Raw genomic sequence first — 20,925 nt, 5'->3', positions numbered from 1 at the left:
CTTGCCCACAGAAATCACAAACTGACTGGGTTACCCATTGTTCTGTTTTATTCCAGTAAAAATTGTTTTTTAGTCTCACCTTTATTCCTAGAGACAACAACTATTGAGATGTTCCATTTTAGATCTTTTCAGAAAGAGCCTTTATGTTCATTTCTCCCCTTACTGTGAGTTTCACTTAATTTAGTATGCCTATACATCTGTATTAGGACCTATCTGGTCTTTACAGTTCTCTCTTTGTTTTCTCATTGTTTAGATTTTAAAGCTAACAAATAGAAATCATATCACATTACTCTTTGAATCTTTTTAATGTCCCTTCTTTTAAATTGTTAAGTTCAGTCCCTCCCTCCCTTTTTTTAAGACCATTCCTTTAGTATTTTTCTGAGATTTTTTATCAGTGGAAATAAAATGCAGGAGATTCTGAATAGTATTTTTAAACCCACTTAACTTATTTTTATTAATAGTAATAATTATAACTAGCCTTTGTCACCATATACAGAATTCACTTTCATGTGTTGCCTTCATTGATCTTTATACCAACTCATTGAGAAATCTTCATTTTAGACATGAGGCTCAGAGATATGCCTTACCAGAAAGGCATAAAAAGTCCCCGAAGCAGTTGTTATTCTTATTTGTCCAGGACTTCATGGAAAGATACTCTAGGAATTTTAAGATGGTGATACTACCAACATTTCTTATAAGAATACTGTCTACATTTTATATGTAAAGCAGAACAAACAAAAGACACAAACCATTGAATGAATCAGATAGATTTGCTTCCAGGTTTTTTTCTTATATTTAACTTGCATAAATTAATTTTTGAGTCTCTCATTTCTCATCTACTAAGAGATTGGTCTCATGAGGAGTATGTGGAAATAAACTAGAGGAAGTTTTAAAAAATAAGTAGCACATATCTGGAATCTCTAGGTGTGTATTCCTCTTTTTACCACCAGTCTCATGAAAAGGTACACGTTCATTCTCTTTTAAAATCATATTGTGAATTTAAATGCCCAACAAGAAGTTCTATAATTTAGAAAAAGTAGATTTCATTTATGAAATTAAAGCTATCAGAAAAGTTTATTGCATTACAGATTTTAGGAATTTGGAGATTATTGGGAAAACGTAATGGGGCAACTTAGATTCTTAGAATGTACTTTATGACAGAATAAAGATTCGTACATTTTCAGTTCCTCAAATCTTTTTAAAAGAATATGTATCCCACAAGGTAGTTATGAAATTCAAATGAGCATATATATGTCAGAGGCTTAGCATGATCAATACATTTTACTTCTGTATGTAATTACTTTTCTTGTCATATTCTCTGATAATTTTATTAGATTATAACAAGCTTGAAATGTTTCTCTTTGACATTGAATTCATTCTTAAATCTTCATGTTATCAAATGAAATAATTTTAATGTGATTTTTATATCATAATTAGTATAGTGCTTTGTATATGGAGCAGAATATATTCTTTGGTGTTTAGGAAATTATTCTGAATTTATTTGTGATTAAGCAATAAAGTACCAGCTGTCCTGTGTCAAATACAATAATGCATAGCTCAATGGCGGGGGCATGTTTTAAGAAATGTGTTGTTAGGTGATTTCATCATTGTGTAAACGTCATAGAATATACTTACACAAGCCTCGATGAGATAGCCAGCTACACACTGAGGCTGTGTGGAATAGTCCATTGATTGTTCCTAGACTCCAAACCTCTACAGCATAATACAGTACTGAATATTGTAGGCAAGGGTACACAATGGCAAAAATTTGTTTATTAAAACATATTTAATAATAGAAAAAGTATAATAAAAAATATAGTAGAAAATGTAAATAGTCCATCTTTACGGTGCCCCATACAGGACTTGTAGATACTTGGGGGTGAAGTCAGCTAGTGAGGGAGTGGTGAGTGAATGTAAAGGACTGAGACATTTAGACTTTCAACACATTATATACTTAGGTAACAACAATTTATAAAATGTGTTTTTCTTCAGCAATAAATTGACTTGAGCTTACTATACTTTTTCATGTAATAAACTTTAAAAAACCTTTTTGCTCTTTACTAATAATACTTAGCTTAAAACATATTGTATGATTGTACAAAAATATTATCTTTATGTCTTCATCTTATAAGCATTTTATTTACAATCTATAATTAAAATATTAATATTAATTATAAATTATTTCACTTTGGCATTTTCATACATACATATATCATGTGTCGATAATGTGTCCCCTCCCTTTTAACTTTAATTTTTTTTTTTTTAGTTGTAGGTAGATACAGTACCTTTATTTTATTTATTTATATGTGATACTGAGGATCATACCCAGTGCCTCACATGTGCTAGGCAAGCACTTTATCACTGAGCCACAACCCCAGCCCTCCTGTCTGCCCTCCTTTCTATCTTTTTTTCCCAGTCCCTAATACTCCCTCTACTACTCTCTTAACACTTTCAGGGTTTTTTTGGTTTTTGTTTCTGTATTTTTTTTTTTTTAAGTTTCCACATATGAGAGAAAACACGTGATGCCTGTCTTTTCTGTGTCTAACTTCAGTCAACATGAGATCCTCCAGTTTTATTCATTTTTCTGTAAATGATGGAGATTTCATTCTTCTTTGTAGATGAGTAAATATTGTTCATATATACCATATTTTTAAATCCATTCTTCTGTTGACGACCATCTAGGCAGATTTCATATCTTGACTATTGTGAGTGGTGCTGCAATAAGCATGGGTATGCAGGTATCTCTTTTGTATGCTGACTTCATGTCCTGCAGACATATAACCAGAAGTAGTCAGGCTGGATCATATGGTAGTTCTATTTTTAGTGTTTTGGAGACTTCATATTGTTTTCCATAGTAGCTGTACTAAATTACATTCCCATCAATAGTGCCTCAGTGTTCCTTTTTTCCCACATCTTTGACAGTATAAAATACATTACTTTTTACTTTTTAAACTTTGCTTAAAACTGTGATACAAGCACACACATGAACTAGGCCTATACAGAATCAGGATCATCAATATCATTGTCTTATTCCTTCATATCTTGTTTCCCTGGAAGGCCTTTAGGTCAATAACTTGCATGGTGCTGTCTTCTCTGGTAAGAATGCTGCCTTCTCAAGTCCCTCCTGAAGGATATTCAAGGTGTTGCTCTTAAAAACAGGCCTATGGTGGTTTGCTTTATTATTATTATTATTATTTATATTTATTATTATTATTTATCATTAATTTACTTGAAAGAAGATACTGCATCAGAAACATCTGCCTTTACTAAAACTTTTTTTTATTGTAGCCTATGGTTTCAATAAGTACTCACTGAAGTCAGCAAAAAGCTTCTTCTAAGCCCTTCACAGTGAATGTTTTTGGTGAAGGGCTTAGAAGAAGCCTCTTTTTCTTCTGCAGTTTGCTTTTCTCTTGTCTCTTTAGCTGTGCATTCATTAGGCGATAGTTATTTTTAGCTCCATTATAATCTTGTAGGGACTAATGTAGTAGTTTGCAGAAGAATATTGTTGACTGAAAAGTCATTATATAGTGCATGACTATGTCTTCTCTACATTGGTGATACCACTATTTCTCATTGACTTTACTTTTCTCAGTTCTTGCTGTGTAAATATTTTTCTTGATTTCCCACTGACCTTACCTTACTTAGGTCCTTTCCCCTCAGTGTCTTTCTTCCCAAGTTGGAATTTTGCATTCTTCTTTTGAAATTCTGTACTCTTACTTGTGGGCTCTTTATATAAAACTCCTTTATTCTCCCTTTCCCATTGTTCATGAATTATTTATTGAGATTCCACTATTTTCTAGTCACTGTAACTAGATGGGAAAAATAAAAATGATCAATTCATATTCCATCAGATTCCTAACATGTAAAAAAATTACATTAATTAGATTAATGTTTTCTCAAACTGTGTTTAATAGGATATTAATAAACAATGTACAAAGTTTGATAGTTCAAAATATTTATGTATTATTAGGTTAAAAGGAAATTAAATGGATTCCTTTGTCATTAGATTTCTCAGTGCTTAAAAAGTATTGCAAAGGGAGTGCTCTTTCTCATGGAAATAACAGAGATTGTTGTACTATCCAGTGATGAGAGTTACTTCATGAGGGTGGTCCAGAGAGAATAGAAGCAATACTGGCTTAGGAAAGCTGCCAGATATATTTTATACGAAGTGGAAAATGAAAATCTGTTTTGCAATACAAGGAATAGTGGATTGGACAAGTGGATATAGTCAAATGGGTTATTATTCTGGGCATCAGATTCCTAACAGATAAGACAAAAACGTTTAATAAAATCAATGGTTTCTCAAACTGTCCTTAGTAGGATATTAATAAACAATGTACAAAGTTTCATGGTTCAGAAATTTTAGTGAAACAAAAACTAAATGGATTTTTGTCATTAGATTTCTCAGTATTTAACAAGTTATTGCAAATTATCTATTTTCAAGAAACGAATAGAATATACTTCCCACATTCTTCTATTTGTAGAATTACTTCTGTGTCACCTGTGAATTGAGTTTGACTGCAGTAGCATTCTCAAAGAAACAGTAAAATTAGACAGTGTAAATGTTTAACTCTTAATTTAGGTCTATGATCTATTTCCATTTTTCTATAACCATGTGAGGGAACTAAGTTTATTTTGTATAACGCTATTCATTTTTGCTAGCACCATTTGTTGAAAGAATTACCCTTTTCTACCCACTAAATTTTCTTATTATCTATGCTGAAAATCAAATGGCCATACATGTGAAGGTCAATTTCTAGGTTCTAAATTCCATTCTTCACATTTATACCATAATCTCTTGGTGAATATATCTTTACAATAAATCTTGATAATCAGGTAGTTTAAGCCTTCCAACCTTCTTATCCTGTTCCAACCTTCTTATCCTGTTTTAAAATTGGGCGATCTTGGTTCTTTGCATGTAAGTTCTCTATTCTACTCTTCACATTCATACCATAATCTCGTGGTGAAAGTACCTTTACAATATATCTTGATAATCAGGTAGTTTAAGCCTTCTAACTTCTTATCCTATTTTAAAATTGGGCTGTTCTAGTTTTTCTGTATATAAATTGAAAAATTTAAACCGTTATATCAGTTCCTACAAAACTTCTAGGAATTTGGTTGGGATTGCATTAAATTTATAGATCATTTTGAGGGGAATTGACATCTTACAGTATGGATGCTTTTAACCTGTAAAACATATCTCTATATTTAAGCCTTCTTTAATTTCTCTTAGTAGTAATGTGTTATAGTTTCAGTGAATTGGTCTTGCACATATTCCTTTCGGTTTTTTAATGAATACTTCGTAATTTTTGATGCTATAGTAAAAGTACCTTAATCTCATTTTCTGATTTGTATACCTTGTTTACCATTTGTAGCTGTTTTGTATATTATTGAGGATTTTCTGTTTGGACAGTATGTCATCCATCAATAACGACAGTTTAACTTTCTTCATTTCTAATCAGGATGTTTTTTTTTTCCTTTTGAACTACCTTTGTATATGTTTTGGGATTCATTTTGCTAAATAAAATGTTTATATCTGAGCAATATTGATCTGGAGGGTTTTTCTTCTTGTGAACTATTTTGCTATGATACCTTTTGGTATCATGGTGATGCAAGCATGAGAATGAGTTGAGTATTATTACTTCCTCTTCAAATTTCTGGAAGTTTGGTGATGCAAGCATGAGAATGAGTTGAGTATTATTACTTCCTCTTTCAAATTTCTGGTATAATTGTCTCTTGAAATGTTTGGTGGAATTAATTACTGGTAATATCTGGACCTGGAGTCTTTTGGGATGATTTTTAATTAAAGTTTTAATTTTATTAAAACATAAAGGGCTATTCAAGTTATCTTTTTTTTTTTAAAGTGAGATTGATTAACTTGTATAATTTAGGAAGTCAGCCGCGCGACGAGCACGCTGGCTTCGTACAAGAGGTTTGTAGCATAGAAGTTAACTAGTGAGATCAAAATAAACACACAAGACCTTTTTCTTTGACCAGGTCTGAGATGGCCCTCCCTCTGGCTCCTGCCTCAAAGCGGGGGGGGGGGGGGGGGGGGGGGGGGGGGGAGCAAGGCTTACTCAAGACTAGCAGGGGAGAGAGAGAGCATGCCAGGGAGTGGCCTTTTATTGGGGAACAAGAAACTCAGGGGAAAATTCCATCCAATGAAGGTCGAGGGGGACAGCATTCCAAGGTCAGGATCAGTGATTGGTCTCAGGGACAATGGTCAGTCACACCCCCACACGGAAGGGCTCTGCACCTAGAGAGGGTGGGGATTAGCTCCGACACAGTTTAGCCAGAACGCCTCACACCCAATCAGGGAGGTGCCCAATCACCTGCGAGAATGGCTTCCCACAAGGAAGTATGTTCCTTTATCCTTTTCATCTAAGTTGGATATAACTTTTTCCTAATATTTTGTTGTATTTTTCTAATGTTTGTATTATCTCTTGCCATGTTAAATTACCACAAACTAGATGATCTCTGATAACATACTTATCTTCTGAAGCTTCTATGTATGAGGAATCTGACATAGCTTAATTTGATCCTCTGCTTTTGGGGTCTCTCATAAGGCTATAAGTAAGGTGTTGGTCAGGACTGGGATCTCATTTGAAGGACTATTGGACAAGGACCTACTTTCAAGCTCATGTGGTTGTTGATAGGATTCAGTTCCTTTTGGGCCATTGAACTGAGGCCCTCAGTTTCCTCTTGGCTGCCCTCAGTGACTTGCACAAGACTGAAAATATGCTTATTCAAGAGATCCTTAGAATTTTAATACCCTATTTGCCATTGAGCAGTTGTTTTTCTTACTACAAACTGTCTTTAAATATTTGGATACTGGCATTTTTTTTTCTTAAACAGCAAAAATCTGTTCTTTAGTTGTGTCTTACTTCTAAGTATTTTTAACTAATCTTTGAAACGGGGATTCCACTTTTCAACCAGCCAGACTTTCTAGATTCTGACAAGGTAGCGGTATTGAGGATTCACGATTTATTTTGAAATATAGCAGATAGTATAATTCAGCATATATATAGTGTGTTCCAGGGACCTTTAGGTATCCCTGAGATCTTTATAGAGTGTTTTCAAAATTAAAATAATTTTCATATACAAATAAAATTTTATTTGCTTTTTTTTCTTTTTTCTTGGGGGTACTGGGGATTGAACTCAGGAGCACTCTACCACTGAGCCGAATACATTCTCAGCCCTGTTTTGTATTTTGTTTAGAGACAGGGTCTCACTAAGTTGCTTCACGCCTCACTTTTGCTGAGGCTGGCTTTGAATTCATGATCCTTCTGCCTCCGCCCCCTGAGCCACTGGGATTACAGGCATGTGCCACTGCGCCCTGCTACTTTTTCATTCTTATTCTTTTCTCACTGTACTTTGGAGATTTTAAAGGCTACATGATACAGAATAATGTGTTTGCTCTGGCAGTTAAAGGGATGTTGGCTCTTGTGTTCTTAATGTTTTAAGGTGTAATTTTGAACATGGTAAGGTTTTCATGTCTTTTAAAAGTATAAAGAAAAGTATAAAAGTGTACTTTTAAAAGTATCTCAGAACTGAGAGCAGAGGTGTTCTGAGACCCTGAGAATAGCCGTCTGTTGGAAATGATTCTGTATTAGCCTATCTACCTTACTGCTAGATTTCTTGGTGCTGAAGAGTAAAAAATTAGTGACTAACATTAATCTGCTGTCATACTACTTGAAATTAAATTAGTTCTCTACTGCTCCTTGATTTGGAGAAATTCTCTAAGACACAGTTTTTCCATCTGTGAGATGGGAGAAATATAGTATTAGATATGTAGGTTAACATAGGTTAAATTAATCAATCTAATACATGAAACACAGTGCTCTATCAAAGTAGATAATCAATAAAAGTTAGCTGGGATGACTATGGTCACCAGAGATTTGCTTTATGACCCTTGTGTTTTCTGATGATCAGTATGTTTCATTTTGCTTCAGAGCATTCTTTTGCAAATCTTAGTGTTATTTCTTCTGCCCCCCCTGGCATTAATTCCTACTGTTTATTTGTTTGTTTGTTTGTTCTAATCAATTATACATGACAATAGAAAGCTCTTCAATTCATTGTACACAAATGGAGCAGAATTTTTCACTTCTCTGGTTGTTGATGAAGTAGAGCTCACACCATTCATGTAATCATACATGTACGCAGGGTAATGACGTCCATCCCATTCCACCATTTTTCCTACCCCTTTGTTAATTTCTACTTTGATGTGCCATTTGAAGCTGTGCTGTTAAATTGACATATTTTAAGCTATTAATACTCAACACAGGAATTTTAACTTAGAATTTGGCAGGGTGATTTGGGTTTCATTTAAAAATTCACTGATCATGCCATCCTGCCCCTTAGACTAATAAGTAGTCTAATAATACTAATCAAACCTAGGAAGTTGAAATGTGGCATAGCTTAAATATTGTGATTAAGTCATTCAGTTTATCAAAATATTTTTAGATGTGCTTGCTTTATTTTTCCCAAACTGTGAACTCCTTGAAGGCAAAGCCCAGTGTATTTATTATATTCTAGTACCTAACACAGCACCTGATAGGTTACAGGCAGTAATACATGTATACATATGCACCGTCATACTTACATATGTATGTTTTACCTTTTTACTTTTCATAAGTAACTATATTAAAATGATGTAAAGAAGTAATTAAAAGGTATTGGGAATGGGGGAAACGAAAAGGGTAGGAAAAAGTCAAGAGAATAAAAAATAAGATTTGACAATTGTCCACAAGTACTCCTGGAGGCATCCAGGTAGGTATTGGTAGTAAACATTAAAAACATACGAATTCAAATCAAGCAAGCAAGCAGACAAAAGAGAAAATCCATTTTAGTTTTCTTGTTGATATTGAATCATCATGTTTGATTACATAGATAGCTTAGTTTGTGCCACTGTTAACCTTAGTATTAAAGTGGCATATCTCCCAGTCTTTCTTAGGAGATGCATTATAAAAAAGAATCTGCTACTGTGAGCTATTATTGATTGTTAAAGGAATGCTGGTCTCTTCTTTTTGTAAGTATCTTGAGACTTTTGTATTATGTGCAAATGTAGTTAACTTTATTTTCCATAAATATTTGAGAAATTTTATTGGTGTAAATATAGGAAAACCATATCAGTTTGGATTAAATGTCTGATTCAGAGTATAGTTTAACGTTTTAGGAAATAATTATCGTATTATTTTTACTTTTAATTGTACTTGTATTAGCTGAACTTATTCCAATAAAGTGATGCCACTTGAACTTGGTTGACAATTTCATTTTACTAAATAAATACATATATGTGTATACATATAAGAGTGTAGTTTTCTTCTGATAAAGGATCAGGCAGCTACTTCTTTGACTGTATACTAGATTACATTGCTGGCTTGTGTTTTAAATACCACGTTTTGTGAAGAATGCTACCTTTAAACACTAGAATCATGATCTAGTTTGTGATGCATCTACTGAGAAGCATTCAGAAAGCCTTACTGATTGAGGAAACAACACATTCACTTCCACAATTTATGTTCACTTCAGGGAACATGATTTCTGATATACAGCCATAGGGTAGAACTGTTTTTATGCTGTTAACTTTTTTCATTTTTCTGTCTTCAATTTTTTAAGAATTCACATAATTTTATTTGATAAATAACTATGTTATGACTGAACTATGGCATATTTCTGGACAAATGAATACCCACCAAAACACTCCTAAGAATTGGTTTGTTTTTATTCAGATCTGATGTGTGTTTTTCAAACTGGTGAATGAGTAGCCTCTGGTGGTCGTTTTTTAGCACTATGTTGCTAACTCTGAGGACTTGTTCTTTCCTGGTTAAAGAAGGAAATGGCTTCACTTACTGATACTTTAAGAACTTAAAGGAGAATAACATGCAAAAAGTCAGTATGTGCTAGGAAAATGGGAGGATATTTAGAATTTAATTTTTTTGACCTGTAGAAGTAGGGGCTAACGTGAAAGAGAAAAATTTCTTTAAATGTATCTTTGAAACATCAACACATGAATCAACACATGAATGGAAAGACTCACTGATTTTATAGTTGATATTTCAGAGACTTAAATATTTAAAAAATTATTTCACAAAACAAAGTTAGAACTTTCTTTAAAAAAATGCTTTGTTAAATTAGAAAACTCCAAAAGTTTAAAATGAGGAATGATTCCAAATTCAAGAAAAACATTATGAGATCTTTAATTAACCTACTCATTTAAAATAGAGTCTCTACTGAGAGGACCCTGTTTTTGTTTTCAGAAGCCCACTTATCATTTGAAAATCACCTCTAAAAGTTATGCTTTGTGTATCAAATATACTAACTCACCATTAAATTACACTTAACTTATATAACCTAATGACAATACCTTTGTTTTTCAAAGGAAGTTCTAGCACTTCAGCTTCTAAGAATTATCTGGAAGAGAACCTGCATAACCAAAAACAGGGTACTATCTCCTTTGGGTATTAAATAGAAATGCAAAGTCTTTCATTGCCTTTTCTTTCTTGGATTATCCCCATGACATCTGTGATCTTTTATCTAGATGACCACCATGGATTTCAGAGATCTAGGAATTGAGGAAGAGTAAAACAGGTCTGTCTCTTACAGGTCTTCTTAGGTTCAGTTGCTATGTCTAAGTAGCTTCAGCGTTGCAGAACAAATCCTGGATTCCCTATGAAGCCTTCTGATACTGTTTCTCTGGTTGAACATCCAGCCGAATTTAGGTTTTATGCTCTGTTCCTAAGAATTTTTATATCTGTGTTTGTGTGTGTGTTATGTATATATACATACATATCTCTCACACATACACAATTTGATTAGTGTTATTATTTGCAAATTTTAGTACATTACTACCAAGCCATTCAGTTACCATGTGTTGGAATGGCGTTATTAAGCCTTTTCCAGTTCATGATAGTGAATATTAATTCCAATTTCTTAATAATAAGGGCTAATCTTAGCTGGAGATACTTAACTAATTCTTCTAATGCTGCAGAAATTTGATTCTAGTTTTGCTGGAGCCTCAATTTGCATTCCCCATTATCTCAATTTCCTAGAAGATTGTTGCACTGCATTCCCACCTTAGGCAAGGGAAAAGTTCTGCAGGAAATAAAATTGTCTGTAGTTGATTTGCACTTATTAAAAGATTTTTTCATTTTCCATTTTGTTTGCTTATTCATCATCAGAGTCCATAAGTTCAAAAAGTTCTCAAGAGTTTTTTGACTCTGCTATTTTGAGCACCATTGCTAAAGTGAATAGTTTTAAAATTTTTATTTATTTCGTTCTTGCATTGTGAATTCCTGTTTGAATAAATGTATTCATTTTATATGACTCCCGCCTATCATAGAGCCATTCAATTCACAAGAATTCTAGAGAAAAACAGTTATTATTAGAGAGATAACATTGCATAGTTGGGCTCTAGAGTTGGCCTGAATGAATTCAAATCCCCATCCTCCTATACAGTCATACTTCTGGTGAGTTATGTAAACTTTTTATGTGCTGCTTTCCTCATCCGTGGAATGGGAATATCAGTAAGTAATTCATAGGATTGTAAGGGTCAAGTGAGAGATACCTTTTGTTCAAGTTTTGGCAAGTAGTATTATCATGCACGTGCTATTATTGTAAATGTTGGCATATAAAACCTTGACTTAAGGAGAATGAGGGAAAATTTGGTGTGTATTCCTAGAAGGAATTGCTGATTCTTCAAGTGACTTGCTTGCTTTCTTCACCTTTAGGGAAAATAAGTCCAGGCCAGTGATTCAGCACCTATTTGAATCGGTAACTTAGAGGAATATTACTTCACTATTATACTTTTAATTTGAACTTACCCTTAAAAAATGGGTTGGCCTTAGTCATGAGGACAGGAAGAACTGGGGGGTAAATGGCAGCCACGTGGTCAAAACCACCATGGCAGGTGACAGATTTCAAAAGTATTGTCCTATAGATCCTACCAGGACATGCAGTATTGTTTTTACTGATGGATTGTGAACTAAGTGTTATGGGCATAGGTCAGAATTTGAAATTAAGCATCAACTGATGCTGTTGCCATAGCTATCATAGTTAATTCAACAATGAGAATCAAGACAGGATACTGTCAACAAACAGATTATATTGTACTTTTGTCAAATTTTGGTATATCAATACTGTCACCAGAAAAGAAATATCTCTAGAATAGAGAGTCCTGAAGAGTTTCTGGAAGTTGTGGGGCTTAACTCCACCAGCAGGGTCCTTGATGGTACATATCAGAAGAGATTTCAGCACATGTAGAGGCAAAGATAATTTATGTAGGAAAGCAAGGGAGGATACACGTTCAAGGGAAAATGGGGACCATTTCAAGGTTTTTGTTGTTCCCAGCTTTCTTTTAAAGGAAGCTTAGTGAGGGGTGGGGATGGGACATTTTAAAAGGATGGTATCAGAGGGGTGATCACAAGATGGTTTATGGTGGGGCAGTCATTCTCAGCATCTTTAGGCTGACCTAGTCCCTATTCATTCTTAGCATCTTTAGGCTGACGTAATCCCTATTATCAGATAAGTAGATAATGATGGAAAGTCCCCTAGATTATAGTTTTCTTTAAAAATATCATATTTTCTCTGCTTAATCTGTTTATTGGTGGGATAATTAATAGTGCATAAGAAAATTATCATAAGTAAGTGAATTTATGGTAACTTTAAGATTTATAGATTTCCCAGACATTTGGGATGAAGCCTGGGGGAGAGACCTGATTGGAGAGTGACAGGCCTGTCATTGAGTTTGCATTTCAGTGGAGGTAAAGTGGGGTTTTTTTCCCCCTGCTTTATAAATTGATGCTATTTTTGTACATTCCTAACTCTCTACAATGAAATATCTTACTTATATTAAAGGAAAAGAACAAATTATGTGTCTTTTAGAAAAAGTAACAAATGGTTATCTTACACATTTTGGAAAATATAGAGAAGTAAAATAAAGAAATCTCAGTCTCTTCTCCCTTTCTCTTTCTCCTTCCCCTTTCCTTTCCCAATCCCCCTTTTCTTTCCCCTTTTCCCCTCTTCTTTCTTTCCTTCTCTGATACAGTGTGTCACTATGCTGTCCAGGTTGGCCTTGAACACTTTTGATAATTAATCTTCTAGTCTTTTTTCTGTAGCTTTTACAAGGTTAAATATTAGGATAATATATACTGTTTTTGTTCCAGTTTCCCCTACCTATCGTTAAAAAAATAAACACTTAACGTACAGGTAGAGTTATTATTTTAAAATGTTATCTTACTGAGTGTAAGAATACAGCATTGCTAATTAACTGATGTCTTTTCTTCTTACTGCATGAGTTTCAATAAAGGTAGTTTTTTCTTAAGTTTGATTTATTTTGGTTAGTTTCATAAATATCAAAAATATTTACTGGGGCTGGGATTGTGGCTCAGTGGTAGAGCACTCTCCTAGCATGGGTGAGGCACTACGTTCAATCCTCAGCACTGCATTAAAAATAAATAAATAAAATAAGGTATTGTGTTCACCTATAACTAAAAAAAATACATATTAAAATATTTACTCATTTATAATACTATTGATTAATAGTAGAATCTATAAGGTTTAAATTATGTAAAATCCAAGTTTAAAATCTTTTCTTAATTTTGCCTGATTATACATAGTACATATTAGGCAGATTCGTGAATGTGAAGGTAGAATCAGGGCTTTAAAATGTGACCATTTTGTCTTTGATATAGTGCTAGGGGTAGAAGAAGAAATAAGTTCCCATGGCTTACAAAATAATATGAACTAGTTCTTCTCAAACTACAATTTGTTTATGAATCTCTTGAAGGTCTTTTTATAATGCAGATTTTAGGTCACTGATTGCAAGATTTTACTAGAAGTTTTACATTTGAACATTCTCTTGAATTTGCCAAAATAACTGAGACTGAGAACCACATTTTTAATACTAAGATATGAATTAGTGCTTATGAAACAATCTGTGAAAGACTAGCTTTTACAAAAACAATCTTTAGAACAATACTTATCAAAAATACAATAATGAATAAATTTATAGAAAGCAAAGTTAGGATAAATTTTGTTCCAGTTTTCCCTACCTATTGTTAAAAAATAAATGTAACATGAATCTAATCTTTTAATAAACCTATTTATGGTGAACACAGAACCTTTTATAGGAGAAAAGCCAGAACTGAGTTTAGGATTAAACCACAGTTGGGTTTCCTTAACCATTTTATATATGATATATTTTATAGTACATTTTAAAAGGTGATTAACTTTATAAAATCCAAGGTTCAGGTTTATTTTTGTTATATTCAACAAACACATAAAATTGTTTTGTCAAATTACTTGAAATCATGTCTGAAAGCTTCTTCATAGTTCCTTTGCTTACCTTGTCGATGGATAACCAACCATTCTTGGTCCAGCATCAGTGTACACACCGTACTTTAACTAGCCCTGAAACAGAATATCCAAAAGTTATTGTAAAGGAAGGGCTTACTAAAGGAAATAGAGAATCTGTGAAGGGTTTCAAGTGGTATGGTTTAAAACATGTTTTGTATCATGTATTAGAAGACACAAAAGCATTAGAGGGAAGATTTTTTTTCCAGTTAAATTAGTCGAGAAAATATTTTCCTCCCCTTTGCTTCTTGACCTATTTTTTTCCTTTAAAAAAATATGGCATTTAAAAACTATTTGTTAATGCAAATATAAACTTTTCAAACTATTAGCATAAACATAAGTTTCTGGCAAACCTTATACATGTAAGTCTGAAGTCAGTATTTTTTTGTTTAGGAATAAACTAACAGTTTTTCTCAAAGTTTTACATATGTTGCATTATATTTCAGAGTGTAATTTTTGAGTTAGGTAATTTTTTAATTGAGTTATATTTCTCTATTTAAAATTTTATTGTAAGTGTAGCAGCCATTCCTGAACTAGAAGATGCTTAACTTCTGTAATGTTTTGCCCATTAATAAGAATCAAGTAAAAATTAAACATTATAAACTAAGAGCAGAATATTGTGTTTCTTCTTGAATTTAGTGTCTGCAACTTTCCTCCCCTTTGCTTCTTGACCTATAGTAAGAACATTGTATGGGCTAAAATATTTTTTAACTCACTGAATGTTACCTTGTTAATTGAAGTATTGATTTCCTTTATTTTTATTGCGATCACTTCATTAGATACTGCTTTTTTATAATTTACAAACTAAAGTAATTAGTACTAATTTATACTTTGCCTTTGTATTATGTAGAAAATAGTACAGTATAATGGGTTAATAATTTTTTAATGTACATTTATTTCTTTATTTCAAAAGCCAATGTGGAGCATGAAGCACTATACTGACAATTGTACAAAGTATTTTGTACACTTTTTAAATGTGTATGTATTAAAATATTTAGATATAAAGAAATGTTAAGCAATCAATTTCAAAATATCACAGAGATGATTAGAATAGATGTAACTGGCTCTTATTCATAGGATTAGGAGTGCTATCATGTGGGTTTGACAGGTGACTTCATCAAACTGCTATTCTCAAGGAACTCCGTGTACATAGGGTGCGATAGTTTCTCCTTAAACTGGTCTAGTTTTTTTATTATTAATTTTTTAATTTATATATGACAGTGGAATGCATTATGATTCATATTACACATATAGAGCACAATTTTTTTATCTCTGGTTGTATTCAAAGTATATTCACACCATTTCATGTCTTCATACATGTACTTTAGATAATAATGTCCATCACATTTCACCATCATTTCTAACCCCATGCTTCCTCCCTTCCCACCTCTCTGTCCTATCTAGAGTTCATCTATTCCTCCCATGCTCCCCCTCTCTACCCCACAATATAAGTCAGCCTCCTTATTATCAGAGAAAACATTTGCTTTTGGTTTTCTGGGATTGGCTGACTTCACTTAGCATTATCTTCTCTAACTCCATCCATTTACCTGCAAATACCATGATTTTATTCTCTTTTATTGCTGAGTAATACTCTATTGTGTATATATGCCACATTTTAAAAAAGTATTTTCTTAGTTGTTGTTGGACCTTTATTTATTTATTTCTATGTGGTGCTGAGGATTGAACCCAGTGCCTTACACATTCTAGGCAAGCACTTCACCACTGAGCCACAACCCCAGACCACACATTTTTTTAATCCATTCATCTTCTGAAGGGCATCTATGTTGGTTCCACAGTATAGTTATTGTGAATTGTGTTGCTATAACCATTGATGTGGCTGTGTTCCTGTAGTATGCTGTTTTTAAGTTCTTTGGGTATAGAATGAGGAGAGGGATAGCTAGATCAAATGGTGGTTCCATTCCCAATTTTTCAGGAAATCTCCTTACTGTTTTCCATATGGGCTGCACCAATTTGCAGTCCTACCAGCAGTGTATGAGTGTACCTTTTCCCCCACATTCTTGACAACACTTATTGTTGTTTGTATTCATAATAGCTGCCATTCTGACTGGAGTGAGATGATTCACGTTTCTCTAATTGCTAGTGATGATGAACATTTTTTCATGTATTTGTTGATTGTATATCATCTTCTGAGAAGTGTGTGTTCAGGTCTTTGGCCCATTTATTGATTGGGTTATTTGTTTTTTGGTGCTTACCTTTTTGAGTTCTTTATATGCCCTAGGCATTAGTGCTCTATCTGATGTGTGAGGGTTAAAGATTTGCTCCCAAGATGTAGGCACTCTTTTCACTTCACAGATTGTTTCTTTTGCTGAGAGAAACTTTTTAGTTTGATTCCATCCCATTTATTGATTCTTGGTTTTTAATTCATGCACTTATTGGAGTCTTATTAAGGATTTGGGGGCCTAATCCCACTTTATGGAGATTAGGGCCTATTTTTTCTTCTATTAAACGCAGGGTCTCTGGTTTTATTCCTAGGTCCTTGATCCATTTTGAGTTGAGTTTTGTACATGGAGAGAGATAGGGATTTAATTTTATTTTGTTGCACATGGATTTTCAGTTTTCCCAGCACCATCTGTTGAAGAGGCTATCTAATATAAGGTAATATAAGGTAATTGTAATTTTGTGGGTTAGTCTCTGTGTCCTCTATTCTGTACCATTGGTCTACCAGTCTGTTTTGGTGCCAATACCATGTTCTTTTTGTTACTATTGCTTTATAGTATAATTTAAGGTCTGATATTGTGATGTCTCCTGCTTCACTTTCTTGCTAAGGATTGCTTTAGCTATTCTGGGTCTCTTATTTTTCCAGATGAATTTTCTTGACTGCTTTTTCTATTTCCCAAAATCTTTTGGGATTTTGATTGGAATTGCATTAAATCTGTATAGTGCTTTTGGTAATATGGTTCTTTTCATAATATTAATTCTGCCTATCCAATAGCAAGGTAGATCTTTCCATCTTCTAAGGTCTTCTTTGATTTCTTTCTTTAGGGTTCTGTAATTTTCATTATATAGATCTTTTACCTCTTTGTTAATTTGATTCCCAAGTATTTTATATTTTTTTTTGAGGCTATTGAAAATGGTGGTAGTTTTTTTTCATTTCCCTCTCTGTGGGTTTGTCACTGATATACAGAAATGCATTTGATTTATGAGTGTTGATTTTATATCCTGCTATGTTGCAGAATTCATGTACTCGTTCTAGAAGTTTTCTGGTGGAATCATATCATATAATATAATTATGATATGAATCATATAATAGAATCATATCATCAGCAAATAGTGCCAATTTGAGTTCTTCTTTACCTAACTGTATCCCTTTAATTTCTTTCATCTAATTGCTCTGGCCAATGTTTCAAGAACTATGTTAAAAAGAAGTGGTGAAAGAGGGCATCCCTGTCTTGTTCCAATTTTTAGAGGGAATGCCTTCAATTTTTCTCCATTTAGAATGATATTGGCCTGGGGCTTAGCATAGAGAGCCTTTATGGTATTGAGATATTTTCCTGTTATTCCTACTTTTTCTGATGTTTTGGACTTGAAGGGGTACTGTATTTTGTCAAATTCTTTTTCTGCATCTATTGAGTGATCATATGATTCTTTAATAAGTCTATTGATGTGATGAATTACATTTATTGATTTCCGTATGTTGAACCAAACTTGCATCCCTGGGATGAATCCCACTTGATCATGGTGCACAATCTTTTTTTGATATGTTTTGTATTTGATTTGCCAGAATTTTATTGAGAATTTTTGCACCTATGTTTATTAGAGATATTGGTCTGAATTTTTTGTTTGTTTGTTTGATGTGTCTTTGACTGGTTTTGGAATCAGGGTGATATTGGCCTCACAGAATGAGTTTGGAAGTCTCCCTCTTTTTTTATTTCCTAAAATAAATTGAAGTGTATTGGTATTAGTTCTGCTTTAAAGGTCTTATAGAACTCCACTGTGTATTCATCTGGTCCTGGGCTTTTCTTTGTTGGTAAGCTTTTGATGGTTTCTTCTATTTCCTCACTTGATAATGGTCTGTTTAAATTGTGTATATATTCCTGACTCAATCTGGGCAAATCGTATGACTTAAAAAATTTGTCGATGCCTTTGATATTTTCTATTTTATTGGAATGCAAGTTTTCAAAATAATTTCTAATTATCTTCTGTATTTCTGTAGTGTCTGTTGTAATATTTCCTTTTTTATCCCGTATGTTAGTGATTTGAGTTTTCTCTCTCCTTCTCTTCGTTAGCATGGCTAAGGGTCTGTCAGTTTTATTTATTTTTTCAAAGAACCAATTTTTTGTTCTGTCAATTTTTTCAATTGTTTCCTTTGTTTCAATTTCATTGATTTCACTTCTGATTTTGATTATTTCCTATTTTCTACTTTTGGTGTAGATTTTTTCTTCTTTTTCTAGGGCTTTGAAATGTAATGTTAAGTCATTTATTGACTTTTTCTTCTTTTAAGGAATGAACTCCATGCAATGAACTTTTCTCTTAGAACTGCTTTCATAGTGTCCCAGTGATTTCAATATGTTGTATCTGTGTTCTCATTCACCTCTAAAATTTTTTTAATCTCCTCCTTGATGTCTTCTGCAACCCATTGTTCATTCATATTATTTTTTATTATTTCCCTTAGTGTAATCCCTCTCTCTGCTGATTTTCATCATTGTTTTTCATTTCCTCTTCGTGGAATATTTTGCTGAGGATGTTCTGTAATGCAGGCTTTCTAGTTGAATATTTTGCTGAGGATGTTCTGTAATGCAGGCTTTCTAGCATATTATTTAGTCTCCAGGTGTTGGAGTGGATTTTTTTATTTCTTATTTCATCATTGGTTTTTAATTTCACTCCATTATGATCTGATAGAATGCAGGGTAGTATCTCTACTTTTTTATATTTGCTAAGGGTTGCTTTATGGCATAATATGTGGTCTATTTTAGAGGGGGATCCATGTGCCATTGAGAAGAAAGTGTATTCTCTCTTTGAAGGAAGAAATATTCTATATATGTTAGTTATGTCTAAGTTATTGATTGTATTATCGAGTTCTATAGTTTCTTTGTTCAGCTTTTGTTTGGAAGATCTATCTAGTGGTGAAAGAGGCGTGTTAAAAGTCACCCAAAATTATTGTGTTGTGATCTGTTTGACTCTTGAACTTGAGAGGAGTTTGTTAGATGAACGTAGATGCTCCATTGTTTGGGGCATATATATTTATAATTGTTAAGTCTTGTTACTGTGTGGTTCCTTTGAGCAGTGTGGAGTGTCGTTTTTTATTTCTTTTGATTAACTTTAGCTTGAAGTCTATTTGATATGAGGATGGAAATCCCTGCTTGCTTCCACAGTCCATGTGAGTGGTATGATTTTTCTCAACCATTTACCTTCAGTCTGTGGATGTCTTTTTCTATGAGATGAGTCTCTTGGAGGCAGCATATTGTTGGGTCTCTCTCTCTTTTTTAATCCAATCTGCTAGTCTGTGTTTTTTGATTGGTGAGTTCAGGCCATTAACATTTAGGGTTATTATTGAGACAGCCATTTTTGTTTATTTTTGGTATTTCACTTGACTTGGTTTCTCCTCTGATTAGTTTTTCCCTTAGTGTAATCCCTCCCTCTGCTGATTTTCATCATTGTTTTTCATTTCCTCTTCGTGGAATATTTTGCTGAAGATGTTCTGTAATGCAGGCTTTCTAGTTGTAAATTCTTTTGACTTCTGTTTATCATAGAAAGTTTTTATTTTGTCATCAAATCTAAAGCTTAGATTTGCTGGATATAAGATTCTTGGTTGGCATCCATTTTCTTTCAGGGCTTGGTATATGTTGTTCCATGATCTCCTGGCTTTGAGGGTCTGGGTTGAAAAATCTGCTGAGACACGAATTGGTCTCCCCTTCTATGTGATCTGATTCTACTCTCTCTTGTGGTTTTTAAGATTCTATCCTTTTTCTGTAGGGTAGGCATTTTCAGTAATGTGCCTTGATATAGATGTAATTTTGTACATTGGTGTCCTGTAAGCCTCTTGTATTTGGTTTTCCAATTTTTTCTTTATGCTTGGGAAATTTTCTGCTATTATCTATTTGAAGAGACTGTGCATTCCTTTGGTTTGAAACTCTGTGCCTTCCTGTATCCCAATAACTCTTAGATTTGTTCTTTTGATGCTGTCCCATAATTCTTGGGTGTTCTGTTCATGGTTTCTAACCTTCCTCACTATGTGATCAACTTTTCCAGATTGTATACTGTGTCTTCATTATCTGATGTTCTTTCTTCCAAGTGATCTAGTCTGTTGGTTACACTTTCCCTTGAGCTTTTTATTTGGTTTATTGGATCCTTCATTTCAAGGATTTCTGATTTTTTTTTCAGAGTCTCTCTCTCTTTCTTGAAGTAGTCCTTTGCTACCTATATTTGCACTCTTTGTTGGAATGATCAAATTTTTGCTTGTGTTTGCTTATTTAGGTCATTCTTTAATTCACAGATCATTTTAATTATGAACCTTCGGAACTCCTCTGACATTTCATCAATTTCGCTGTTCATACGTTCTGTTATTGTAGTGTCCTGGTTTGTTCGGGGCACTTTCCCCCCCTTGTTTTTTCA

The 20,925-nt window shown here is 33.4% G+C and overlaps 1 protein-coding gene across 13 annotated transcripts in view; it reads left to right on the top strand.

The window, feature by feature from the left end:
• The window catches only part of TCF12 (transcription factor 12), a 361,634-nt gene that overhangs the window by 132,210 nt on the left and 208,499 nt on the right, over positions 1-20,925 (top strand). The gene's annotated exons all lie outside the window — the stretch shown is intronic.

The sequence above is a fragment of the Spermophilus citellus genome, assembly GCF_964194105.1.
Source record: "Spermophilus citellus genome assembly, chromosome: 4".
Classification (NCBI taxonomy): Eukaryota; Metazoa; Chordata; class Mammalia; order Rodentia; family Sciuridae; genus Spermophilus; species Spermophilus citellus.
This window is presented reverse-complemented; position numbering and strand designations above follow the sequence as displayed.